Raw genomic sequence first — 12,242 nt, forward strand, 5'->3', positions numbered from 1 at the left:
CTCAGCTGTGGCTGCGCCGTCACTGGAAAGAAACCCAGTGCTTTGGAGAGTGGACTCCAGCTCCCAGAGACCCTGGAGCAGCTCCAGGGGCCACCCGTCACATGACCTGTGCACTCACTCAGTGTGGATAATAAAAACAAACCAACACCTGTGGGAACACAGCGGGCAGGGAACAGGAAGGAAGCTCACCTCAGAGAGAGTCAACTGGGAGGAGCTAAACTGGTTAAAACTTACAAATTAGAGCAGCCAAAACAGACAGAAAAAGTGGTAAAAAGGTTTCAAAGTGTCAATATTGGAACAATTGGTTTAAACTGGCAAATGATGGGCATGACAAATCATGAATGTGGTTAAATTGAAGAAAAAAAAATGAGCATAAAATATGGTGAAAAGAGGTTAAAAGTGACAATAATGGGTCAACATATACAACAGTAGGTGGTAAAAATGATGGAAAGGGTTTATAAGTGCTGAAAATGTCTTGAAAGTGGAAAAAAAGTACAGAAAAGACATTGAAATTTGATGAAGAAGTGTCAGAAATGGGAGCAATGTAGCAAAAATGCATTAAAAGGAGCAAAACTATGGCAAGAAAAAGTGATGAAAACGGGTTAAAATATGGCAAGTTTGGTCTAGTTGCAGAAAAAAAGTGTAAAAATATCAGCAAAAATGGGCTCAAATTGTTCAGAAAATATTCTGACGACCACTTCCCAGTGTTTCGCAACCACAAATGGGGTCCTGACTCCTAGGTTGAGAACCCCTGGCATCTCAATGGTTTTTCTGTCTTTTTTTTAAGTTGGTACATTTAGCACCTCCTGTGGTTCTAATCAGGAACTGCTGCACTAAGGAGACTTGGTAAGTTTAACTCTCAAATACGGTACTTTTTTGATTCCACTCTGCATTGTCTGCTCTTTCTTTATATTTGTCACCTTGCTCTGACGTCTTCAGGATGTGCTTCTCACACAGGAAGTTCTCCAGCCTCTGGTCCTGGTGATGGAAGTACCAGTCCTCCACTACGTCCTCGTACTGCTCCAGCATGGTCTCACACTGAACACACACCCACACACACAACTGCATTAGTAAACACATGTTATTTAAAACACTAAACTATTACCTATTATGAATGACTCTTGTGTTGATTTAACTTTTAACAAAAACAAATAAATGTCGTCTAAAAGTGTTAAATGATCAGGTCCACCTGTTTCTTCATGTCGGTGACCTCTGCAGACGGTTGGTCCCACAGCTCGTACGGCATTCCCAGGTCCACTTTCACTTATTACCCACCAGGTTTTTTAGTGTGGTCATGGTCTGACTGGTTCCCTGTAGTCACACCAACAAAACACTGACTTCCTGCTTGGGTCACGTGATCAGCTTTAAAGGGATCGTCCACTTTTTTTACAAGTTTGGTCTAAAATGATTGAAATATACTATTAGAAGATCTATACCAAACTAAACTTATTATTATGTATGAGATGTATGAGAGCAGCATTAATGTCACTATATTTACCCTCATGGATCAATGGTTTACTGAATCTGATCAGGTTTATTGATTAAGTTTTGATCAACTTAATTTAAATTAACCTAATTTAAATGATCCTAATGACATCATTCCAGACCGTAATGATTAAACAAAAATAAATGTGCAAACATCACGTGTAAGAAGTGTTTTTTCACCACTAGAGGCTAGAATAATTATCAATAATCTATGATGTTTCAGACTCTACAATCACTGGTATTGATGATCTACAACAGAACAACTTTATCCAGATGTTCTGTAGCTCTGATGAGATGTTTAAACACTGAGCAGGTGAAGCTGATTAAAGCTGAGTCATGTTTTAACAGAGCACAGCAGCGCTACAAACAAACAGAGCTTCACAGACACATTAAAGTTAAACAGGCACTGGTGTCTCTGATTTAGGAGTCAGTGATGATTTGTGTAGTTTTTTACCAGGTTAGACGGTGTTTGAAACAGACAAGGATGAGAGTGAGAAGAACATTTCCACATAAATAAACATCCTTTCCCTCACGGCAGGGCCAGATTAACACCGCTGTTCCCTGGGCAACAATATTCAAGGGCCCCATCATCACGACCCCAGGATTACTATAATATGGCAAAAGAATAAATAAATTCCAGTAATATACATACATTTACTCACTGCACCAATGTCTAACTGTCATCATGTGCATTATGACGTACAGATGTGCAAATGCTCATAGAAATACAAATGTACCACTATGTCATCTATCAAAGCCCCTCACTCACATATGATGCTATGAAAATAAAACACATCAGCATCAGTTTAATCTGGCAAAACATAAACATCTGGAAACCTGACAATTTCTCTCAAAGAAATGCTGATCTGGCAAAATACACTGGAGTGAAAAAATGACCTATATTCAGTTTATGCTTCTTTATATGTTCTGTGTTTCTGATCTCCTTCTCCTTTTTTAGTTTCTGTTTAGTGCTCCCACTGAGCTGCCTCTACATGTTTGTACTTTTTAGTTGTGTAGATCAGTGGTTCCCAGACTTTTAGTGCCCATGGTACACCAACGAACAAGTATAAATCTGTAGCCACACTTATTGTGTAAAATAGCCTTTATAACACGTGTTATCACTCATATCATGTACAATATCTGTAAATATGCATCATTATTTATGAAAGCCAAATAAAAAAACAATAATTAAACAAATAATGTTTGGTTAGGCATAGATCTTCTAATAATTACATTTCAAAGGTTTTAGGCCAAACTTGTAAAACCAGTGGAGGATTGTTTAAAGATAACAATGAGGCGGTGGACTGACCTTGGCGTAGCGTAGACTTCCAGGCCTGAACGCTGTACTGCAGGATGCGTTCACAGATGTTGTCCACGGCCTCAGTCAAACAGGTCTCCCTAAACATCAACACACAGATCATCAACTACCCACGATGCAATGCTTTAAAATCCTAAGCATTCTAAAGCTATTTAAGGATAATTATGGTTGATGAGTGTGTTGTTCTTACAACGTGTACTATTTAATATTGCGTCTACTCTTGCCCGTGTCCAGCACCTCCCCCAACTCCAGCACCTCCTTGGACCAACCTGTCCTCTCCAGCGCCTCCTGCATCTCCACCGTCAAGAACTTACACACTAGAGGATGAAGAAGATCCATTAACAGCTGCTCTTTTTTCTTTGAACTTTATTAATAAATAGCTTTATCATTACTGTTCTAAAATAACATTTGTGATTGCAAACTTTATTTTTATGAGATTTGAAGAAAAGACAAAATGTTTCTTTTTTAAAAGGTTACACTTTATTTCTATTTTTAATTGCCACAATAAGGGCATTCTGCAACTGCACCAAACTTGCCATATTTAACCTATTCTCATCACTATTTCTTGCCATATTTTTTGCTCCTTTTAGGGCATTTTTTTGCTACATTTCTGTCACTTCAACAAATTTTTATTCCCTTTTCTGCACATTTTTTCCACGTTGAAGACATTTTCAGCACTTATAAACCTTTTCCACCACTTTTTCCACCTAATGTTGCATATGTTGACCCATTATTGTCACTTTTAACTTCTTTTCACCATATTTCATACTTATTTTGCCATTTTAAGGCAAGGCAAGGCAAGGCAAGGCAAGGCAAGGCAAGGCAAATTTATTTATATAGCGCATTTCATACTCAAGGCAACTCAATGTGCTTTACATGATAAAACATTCAATTGTTTAAAATCAATAATAACATTTAAATCAATAAGAACAATTAAAATCATCAGTAAAATCAATTAAAATCATCAGTAAAATCATCATTACATCAACAACATGACAAAAAATCTCTCTCTCAATCATATGCAGTAGAGAAAAAAAGTGCCTTTAACTTTGATTTAAAAATGTTCACATGTGACGCTGACTTCAGCTCTGCTGGCAGTTTGTTCCACTTCTTTGCAGCATAACAACTAAAAGCAGCATCACCATGTTTACTGTGAGCTCTGGGCTCCACTATCTGACCTGTGTCCATAGATCTGAGAGACCTGCTGGGTTCATACCTGACCAACATGTCACTGATGTATTCTGGACCAAACCCATTCACAGATTTATACACCAGCAGCAGAACTTTAAAGTCTATTCTGAGGCTGACTGGGAGCCAGTGTAAAGACTTTAAAACTGGAGTAATGTGCTCTGACCTCTTTGTTCTGGTTAAGACCCGAGCTGCAGCGTTCTGAACCAGCTGTAGCTGTTTGATGCTCATTTGGGGGATTCCTGTCTGAAGACCATTACAATAGTCCAGTCTGCTGGATATAAAAGCATGGACCAGTTTCTCCTGATCTTTCTGAGCCATTAAACCTTTCACTCTGGAGATGTTCTTTAGGTGGTAGAAGGCTGTTTTTGTGATAGATTTGATCTGACTGCTGAATGTAAGATCTGAGTCAATCAGAACACCAAGGTTTTTGACTTGGTCTTTAGCTTTTAAAGATCGAGACTCAAGATAATTGCTGACAGCAGTCCTCTTTTCCTTGTTACCAAAGACAATCACCTCCGTCTTGTCATGGTTTAGTTGAAGGAAGTTTTCACTCATCCAGCAGTTTACTTTTTCTAAACAGTCACACAACACCTCAATGGGACCATGGTCATCTGGGTTCAGTGATAGATATAGTTGTGTGTCATCTGCATAGCTCTGATAATCAACCTTACAGTTCTGTAAAATGTGTCCTAAAGGAAGCATGTAAAGGTTAAACAGAAGGGGTCCAAGAACAGATCCCTGAGGAACCCCACAGGACATTGGTAATCTGTCAGATTCAAAGTTTCCAATGCTTACAAAATAGCTTCGCTCCTCCAAGTATGACTTAAACCATTGCATTACTTTTCCATTTAGTCCGACCCATGTTTGCAATCTGTGCAACAAAATTGTATGATCTACAGTGTCAAATGCAGCACTTAGATCCAACAGAATGAGAACAGATACTTTTCCTGAATCAGTGTTCAACCTTATGTCATTGATCACTTTGATAAGAGCAGTTTCAGTGCTGTGATGAGAACGAAAACCTGACTGAAATTTATCAAATATTTTGTTGAATGTTAAGAATTGACTCAGTTGGTTGAAGACCACCTTCTCAATGATCTTGGCCATGAATGGAAGGTTGCTGATTGGTCTATAGTTAGCCAGTATAGAGGCATCCAGTGTTCTCTTTTTTAACAGCGGTTTCACAGCAGCTACTTTCAGGGATTTTGGTACGGTGCCTGATTGGAATGATCAGTTAATTATCTGACACAGATCAGTGACAATTGACTTTACAACAGTTTTAAAGAAGTTTGAGGGTATTGTGTCAAGGCAACACGTTGATGGATTCAGCTGCTGAACAGTTTCCTCTATTGTTTTTGGGTTCACTGTAATAAACTCTAACATTGTAATTGACTCCTCCCTCAGTGGTTGAAGCTGTTCAAGCTTTTTGTGATTTTGCTGGTTTGTTCTGATGTTTGACCTTATTGATTGTATTTTTTCATTGAAATATACAGCAAATTCATTGCATTTTCCAGCTGACAGTAATTCAGGGGCTATCTGATCTGGGGGGGTTGTGAGCTTTTCAATTACAGAAAACAACATGCGAGAGTTGTTGACATTTTTGGCAATAATTTCAGAAAAGTATTGCTGCCTTGCTTTGAACAAGCCATCATTGAATTTTCGCAGACTTATTTTGTATAGTTCTAGATGAATTTGGAGTTTTGTTGATCTCCATTTACGCTCAGCTCTTCTACAGTCAGATTTCAAATTCTGCATTATCTCAGTCCTCCTCCAAGGTGTTTTCTGTGTGTTTGGTTTTCTCTTAGTTTTGATTGGAGCCACCACATCTATGACATTACAGACGTTTCTATTATACTCATCCAGAAGATCATCAACTGTCTCAGCACTCAATGTTGGTGTCATTGCTATGGCTTCCATAAACTGTGCACTTGTGTTCTCATTTATGTACCTTTTCTTTAAACACACATAACTAGGGGGAACAGATGTTACAGTCTCTAGGTCAAAAAAGACACAGAAATGATCAGATAGAGCTAAGTCTCTTACATCAACAGCAGAGATATCAACACCTTTAGAGATAACCAGATCCAAAGTGTGACCTTGAGTGTGTGTCGGACCAGTCACATGTTGTGTAAGACCAAAAGTATCCATTAAAGCATACAGTTCTTTGGCAGTATTGTCCATGTTATTGTCTACATGAATATTTAAGTCACCTGTTATTATTAAAAAGTTGTATTCAGTGCATACAACTGACAGCAGTTCAGCAAACTCATCCATGAATTCTCCAGAATATTTTGGGGGTCTATAAATGACTAAAAACAGAACTCTTGAATCACCCTTCAGTAAGAATGACATATATTCAAAGGAGATAAAATCACCAAATGTTATTTCTTTGCACTGAAATATTGATTTAAAAATGGCAGCAACTCCACCACCTTTCCTGCAAGTACGACACTTATTTAAATAAATAAAGTCTTGTGGCGCACTTTCATTGAGAATAGTATTACTGATACCATCATTCAACCATGTTTCATTAAGAAATAAAAAGTCCAAGTGATGTGTCAAAATAAAATCATTAATTATTAGTGACTTGTTAACAAGAGATCTAACATTAAGAAGAGCTAATTTTAAAGACTTTACTGGAGACACTGGTGGACTTTTTGGATGACATGTTATAGGAGTCAAATTTTTATCTCTATAAAGCTTTTTGCTTTTCTTTAATTTCACAATTTTACCTGTGTTACCTGTCACCACAGGAATTAAAGAAGCTGCATTAACTCCATAGGGCCCTGACTTTTTCTGGTTGTTCCTAAAAATAGAGCTATTGCAGTCTAGACCCAGCACACATCAGGCCTGTGTCGCTCTAAGTTGAACACAGCTGGCCTGAGGAGAAGAGTGATCCTGAGCCTGGTATCGTCGAGGAGGGATGGGTGGTGCAGATTGACCATGGTGGGGTAAAGGGTGGGGTGTTAGTCTTGTGCCAGCCAGAACCAGCTCGTTCATCTGGGCAGTTAAATCCAAGAAGGCAGGGGTAGGAGAGAAGCTGGATGAGGCGGAAGTAGGTGAATTTTGGGGTGAAGCAGGTGGGTCCTGAGATGCGGGGGTTGGGTTGACCTCTTCATTTTGGCGATTTTTATTTCTTGCTGGAAGCTCATTGACTCCATGTTCTTTCCTTGTTGTTTTGTTCTCCGATGGTACATGTTGTCCTCTGTCTTTATCAGAACTGATAGCAGTGTGACTGGTGAAGTAAAACAAGTTGGATGTGAAGAGTTTTACTCCAGCCTTGTTTAGACACAGTCCATCTGCTCTAAAAAGATGACGACGTTCCCAAAAAATAGGAAAATTTTCTATAAAATTTAGTGAAAGGGCAGCACAACCTGAAGACAGAAATTTATTCAAAGAGTAAATCCTTGAGAATTTCAGATCTCCTTTGCGGACTGGAGGTATCGGGCCACTGATGAACACTTTAGGCTGTATACAGCTCACAGTTTTTAGCAGATGGGTGAAATCCAGCTTTAACACCTCAGACTCCTCCTTGGCTAAATCATTTAACCCAAAATGAATCACAACATTTTTCAAATGTGGGTAATCTGCAACGATATGCAAGATTTTGTCAGCCAGGTCTGATACTGTGTCATTAGGTAAGCAGATCACTTTCACGTTGCTGCTAAACATCTTCTGAGCATCTTTAACAGAAACGTCTCCCACTATCAGTGTGTGAGGTTGTTGCTTTGGCCTACCATGTCGCTTTTGTTTTCCTGAAGCACTTTCAGTCTTCGCAGTTCCAGAAGGTTGTGTGTTGACCTCATTAGAGCCAGATCCTAGGTCATTCAGCAGTGGGGCGAATCGATTACCCAGTTCTACATGAAACTGGGTTTGTGACTTGGTGATAATCCTGCCATTAGCAGATGTCCACTTTTGTGCCTGGGCAGACAAGGGAGTTGATGTTGAGGCTGCAGTCTGCGAAGCCAGTGCAGGCCAGTCCGTCTCATTATTGATATCAGGGCGCTTTGCTCGGCCCGTTAGCCTTTGAAGTGGATATGACTTTTTCTTAGGCTTAGCTCCCAGAGTATTCCAGGGAGGACTCGCACCTGTTGGCTTATCAACGGGAACAGGATCCTCCCTAGGCCTGATAGCTTTGTTAGCACGGGCTGGTAGCGAGTTAGCTTTATCCACTCCGCTGTTTTGAAACAGCGGCACAGTCGTATCATTATCATATCCACAGTGTCCATTAACCTCAATGTTTACTTGTATTCCTCGCACTGTAGTCTCCAGTTCAGTAATCTTTTGGAGAAGACTGCTGTATTCTGTTGTGGAAAGAGCCATTCTTCTGCTAGTTAGCTTGCTACTTGTAGCTAGCTAGCTTGCTACTTAGCTTTCCAGTTGAGCCAGCAAATAAAAAAGCAGTAGATGATTACCTCAGAGCCAGAGTCAGATGGTAAATGATAGAGTTTGATGTTGAGGTATCGTATCATTTCTCAGAAGAAAAAGTTCATGTTTAGTAAATAAATTCCTCTGTGAGCTCCGCTCTGCTCTTTTGCTGCTGTCAGCTCAGCTGCCGGAAGTAAAAGTTTTAACCACATTCACCATTTGTCATGGTTATTATTTGCCAGTTTAAACTCATTGTTCCAATATTGACAATTGAGTCATGTATTATTATTATTTTTTAAACCACTTTTTCCGTCCGTTTTTGGTCACTTTAATTTGCAACCCCTCCCCCCCCTCTTTTTCCCCTTCTTTTCTTTTTTTCTTTTACTTTTCTCTAATTTGCAACTTTTAGCAATTTTCTGTGTTTTTTTAAAATCCCATTTTACCACCTTTTCCACCGTTGTGTGGTCACTTTTTAATGCATTTTTATTTCTGATTAAAACAAGGATTAAAATTTTTAAGATGCGAATAATAATAGAACTTCCTGGATAACACTGGATATTATTTAAATAAATAAATAAATAAATAAATAAATAAATAAATAAATAAATAAATAAATAAATAAATAAATAAATAAATAAATGTGGTTATCACATTTATTTACACCTCCTCCATGAACCGCCACCTTAACGTGGTGGAGGGGTTTGAGTACCCGAATGATCCTGGGAGCTATGTTGTCGGGGGCTTAATGTCCCTGGTAGGGTCTCCCAAGGCAAACAGGTCCCAGGTGACGGGTCCGACTAACAGCGGTTCAATAGCAATATATGAAAGATAAAAATCAAAGGCAGTTCACGTTGCCCGGATTGGCGCTACCGGGGCCCCACCTTGGAGCCAGGCCCGGGGTTGGGGCTCGAGTGCGAGCGCCTGGTGGCCGGGGCTTTGCCCACGGGCCCCAACCGGGCAGAGCCCGAAAGGACGATGTGGGCCCGCCCTCCCGTAGGCCCACCACCCGCAGGAGGGATCATGTGAGGCCGGTGCAATGTGGATCGGGCAGTCGTCCAGGGCGGGGGCCTTGGCGATCTGATCCCCGGCTACAGAAGCTAGCGTTAGGGACGTGGAATGTCACCTCTCTGGCGGGGAAGGAGCCTGAGCTTGTGTGCGAGGTGGAGAAGTTCGGACTAGATATAGTCGGTCTCACCTCGACACATAACAAGGGCTCTGGAACCAGCCTTCTCGACAGGGGTTGGACTCTCTTCTACTCTGGAGTTGCCAATGGTGAGAGGCGCCGGGCCGGGGTGGCTATACTTCTTGCCCCCCGACTTAGTGCCTGTACGTTGGAGTTTACCCCGGTAGACGAGAGGGTAGCCTCCCTCCACCTCCGGGTGGGGGGACGGATCATGACTGTTGTTTGTGCCTATGGGCCAAACAGCAGCTCGGAGTATCCACCCTTCTTGGATTCCTTAGAGGGAGTACTGGAGAGTGCTCCTTCTGGGAATTCCCTCGTTCTGCTGGGGGACTTCAACGCTCACGTTGGCAGCAATAGTGAGACCTGGAGGGGCGTGATTGGGAGGAACGGCCCCCCTGATCGGAACCCGAGCGGTGTTTTGTTGTTGGACTTCTGTGCTCGTCACAGATTGTCCATAACAAACACCATGTTCAAGCATAAGGGTGTCCATATGTACACTTGGCACAGGACACCCTAGGCCGCAGTTCGATGATCGACTTTGTAGTCGTGTCATCGGACTTGAGGCCGCATGTCTTGGACACTCGGGTAAAGAGAGGGGCGGCGCTGTCAACTGATCACCACCTGGTGATGAGTTGGCTCCGATGGCGGGGGAGGATGCCGGTTAGACCTGGCAGACCCAAACGTATAGTGAGGGTCTGCTGGGAACGCCTGGCAGAGTCTCCCGTCAGAAGGAGCTTCAACTCCCACCTCCGGGAAAACTTCAACCATGTCCCGGAGGAGGCGGGGGACATTGAGTCCGAGTGGGCCATGTTCCGTGCCTCTGTTGCTGAGGCGGCTGATCAGTGCTGTGGTCGCAAGGTAGTCGGTGCCTGTCGTGGCAGCAATACCCGAACCCGTTGGTGGACACCGGGGGTGAGGGATGCCGTCAAGCTGAAGAAGGAGTCCTACCGGGCCTTTTTGGCCTGTGGGACTCCGGAGGCAGCAGACAGGTACCGACGGGCCAAGCGGAGTGCAGCCACGGCGGTCGCCGAGGAAAAAGCCTGGACATGGGAGGAGTTTGGTGAGGCCATGGAGAACGACTTCCGGACGGCTTCGAAGAGATCCTGGACCACTATCCGGCGTCTCAGGAGGGGGAAGCAGTGCACCGTCAACACTATGTATGGTGCGGATGGTGCGCTGCTGACCTCGACTCGAGACGTTGTGGATCGGTGGGGGGAATACTTCGAAGACCTCCTCAATCCCACCGACACGCCTTCCAATCAGGAAGCAGGGCCCAGGGACCCGAGAGTGGGCTCTCCTATCTCTGGGGCTGAGGTTGCCGAGGTGGTTAAAAAGCTCCTCGGTGGCAGGGCTCCGGGGGTGGATGAGATCCGCCCGGAGTTCCTCAAGGCCCTGGATGTTGTGGGGCTGTCATGGTTGACACGACTCTGCAACATCGCGTGGACATCGGGGGCAGTGCCTCTGGATTGGCAGACCGGGGTGGTGGTCCCCCTTTTTAAGAAGGGGGACCGGTGGGTGTGTTCCAATTATAGAGGGATCACACTCCTCAGCCTCCCCGGTAAGGTCTATTCAGGGGTACTGGAGAGGAGGGTCCGCCGGATAGTTGAACCTCGGATTCAGGAGGAGCAATGTGGTTTTCGTCCTGGCCGTGGAACTGTGGACCAGCTCTACACCCTCAGCAGGGTCCTTGAGCGGTCATGGGAATTTGCCTAACCAGTCCACATGTGTTTTGTGGACCTGGAAAAGGCATTTGACCGTGTCCCTCGGGGATTCCTGTGGGGGGTCCTCCGGGAGTATGGGGTATCGAACCTCCTGATAGGAGCTGTTCGTTCCCTGTATGACCGGAGTCAGAGTCTGGTCCGCATTGCCGGCAGTAAGTCGAAATCGTTTCCGGTGAGGGTTGGACTCCGCCAGGGCTGCCCTTTGTCACCGATTCTGTTCATAACTTTTATGGACAGAATTTCTAGGCGCAGTCAGGGCATTGAGGGGGTCCGGTTCGGCGGCCTCAGTATTGCATCACTGCTTTTTGCAGATGATGTGGTCCTGTTGGCTCCAACATACCGTGACCTGCAACTCTCACTGGATCGGTTCGCAGCCGAGTGTGAAGCGGCCAGAATGAGAATCAGCACCTCCAAATCCGAGTCCATGGTTCTCGACCGGAAAAAGGTGGAGTGCCTTCTCCGGGTTGGAGATGAGGTTCTGCCCCAGGTGGAGGAGTTCAAGTACCTCGGGGTCTTGTTCACGAGTGAGGGAAGGATGGAGCGAGAGATCGACAGGCGGATTGGTGCGGCGTCTGCAGTGATGCGGAGTCTGCACCGGTCCGTCATTGTAAAGAGGGAGCTGAGCCAAAAAGCAAAGCTCTTGATTTACAGGTCGGTCTACGGTCCAACCCTCACCTATGGTCATGAACTTTGGGTCATGACCGAAAGAACAAGATCACGGGTACAAGCGGCCGAAATGAGTTTCCTCCGTAGGGTGGCTGGGCTCTCCCTTAGAGATAGGGTGAGAAGCTCAGTCATTCGGGAGGGGCTCAAAGTAGAGTCGCTGCTCCTCCGCATCGAGAAGAGCCAGATGAGGTGGCTCGGGCACCTAATTAGGATGCCCCCTGAACGCCTCCCTAGTGAGGCGTTCAGGGCACGTCCCTCCGGAAGGAGGTCCCGGGGAAGACCCAGGACACGCTGGAAAGACTACGTCTCT

The 12,242-nt window shown here is 43.9% G+C and overlaps 1 pseudogene; it reads right to left on the bottom strand.

Moving 5' to 3' along the window:
* Positions 1-571: 571 nt before the first annotated feature.
* LOC114458662 (protein canopy 4-like) lies at positions 572-3,246 on the bottom strand (annotated as a pseudogene).
* Positions 3,247-12,242: the final 8,996 nt, after the last annotated feature.

Source organism: Gouania willdenowi, unplaced genomic scaffold (genome assembly GCF_900634775.1).
Source record: "Gouania willdenowi unplaced genomic scaffold, fGouWil2.1 scaffold_156_arrow_ctg1, whole genome shotgun sequence".
Classification (NCBI taxonomy): Eukaryota; Metazoa; Chordata; class Actinopteri; order Blenniiformes; family Gobiesocidae; genus Gouania; species Gouania willdenowi.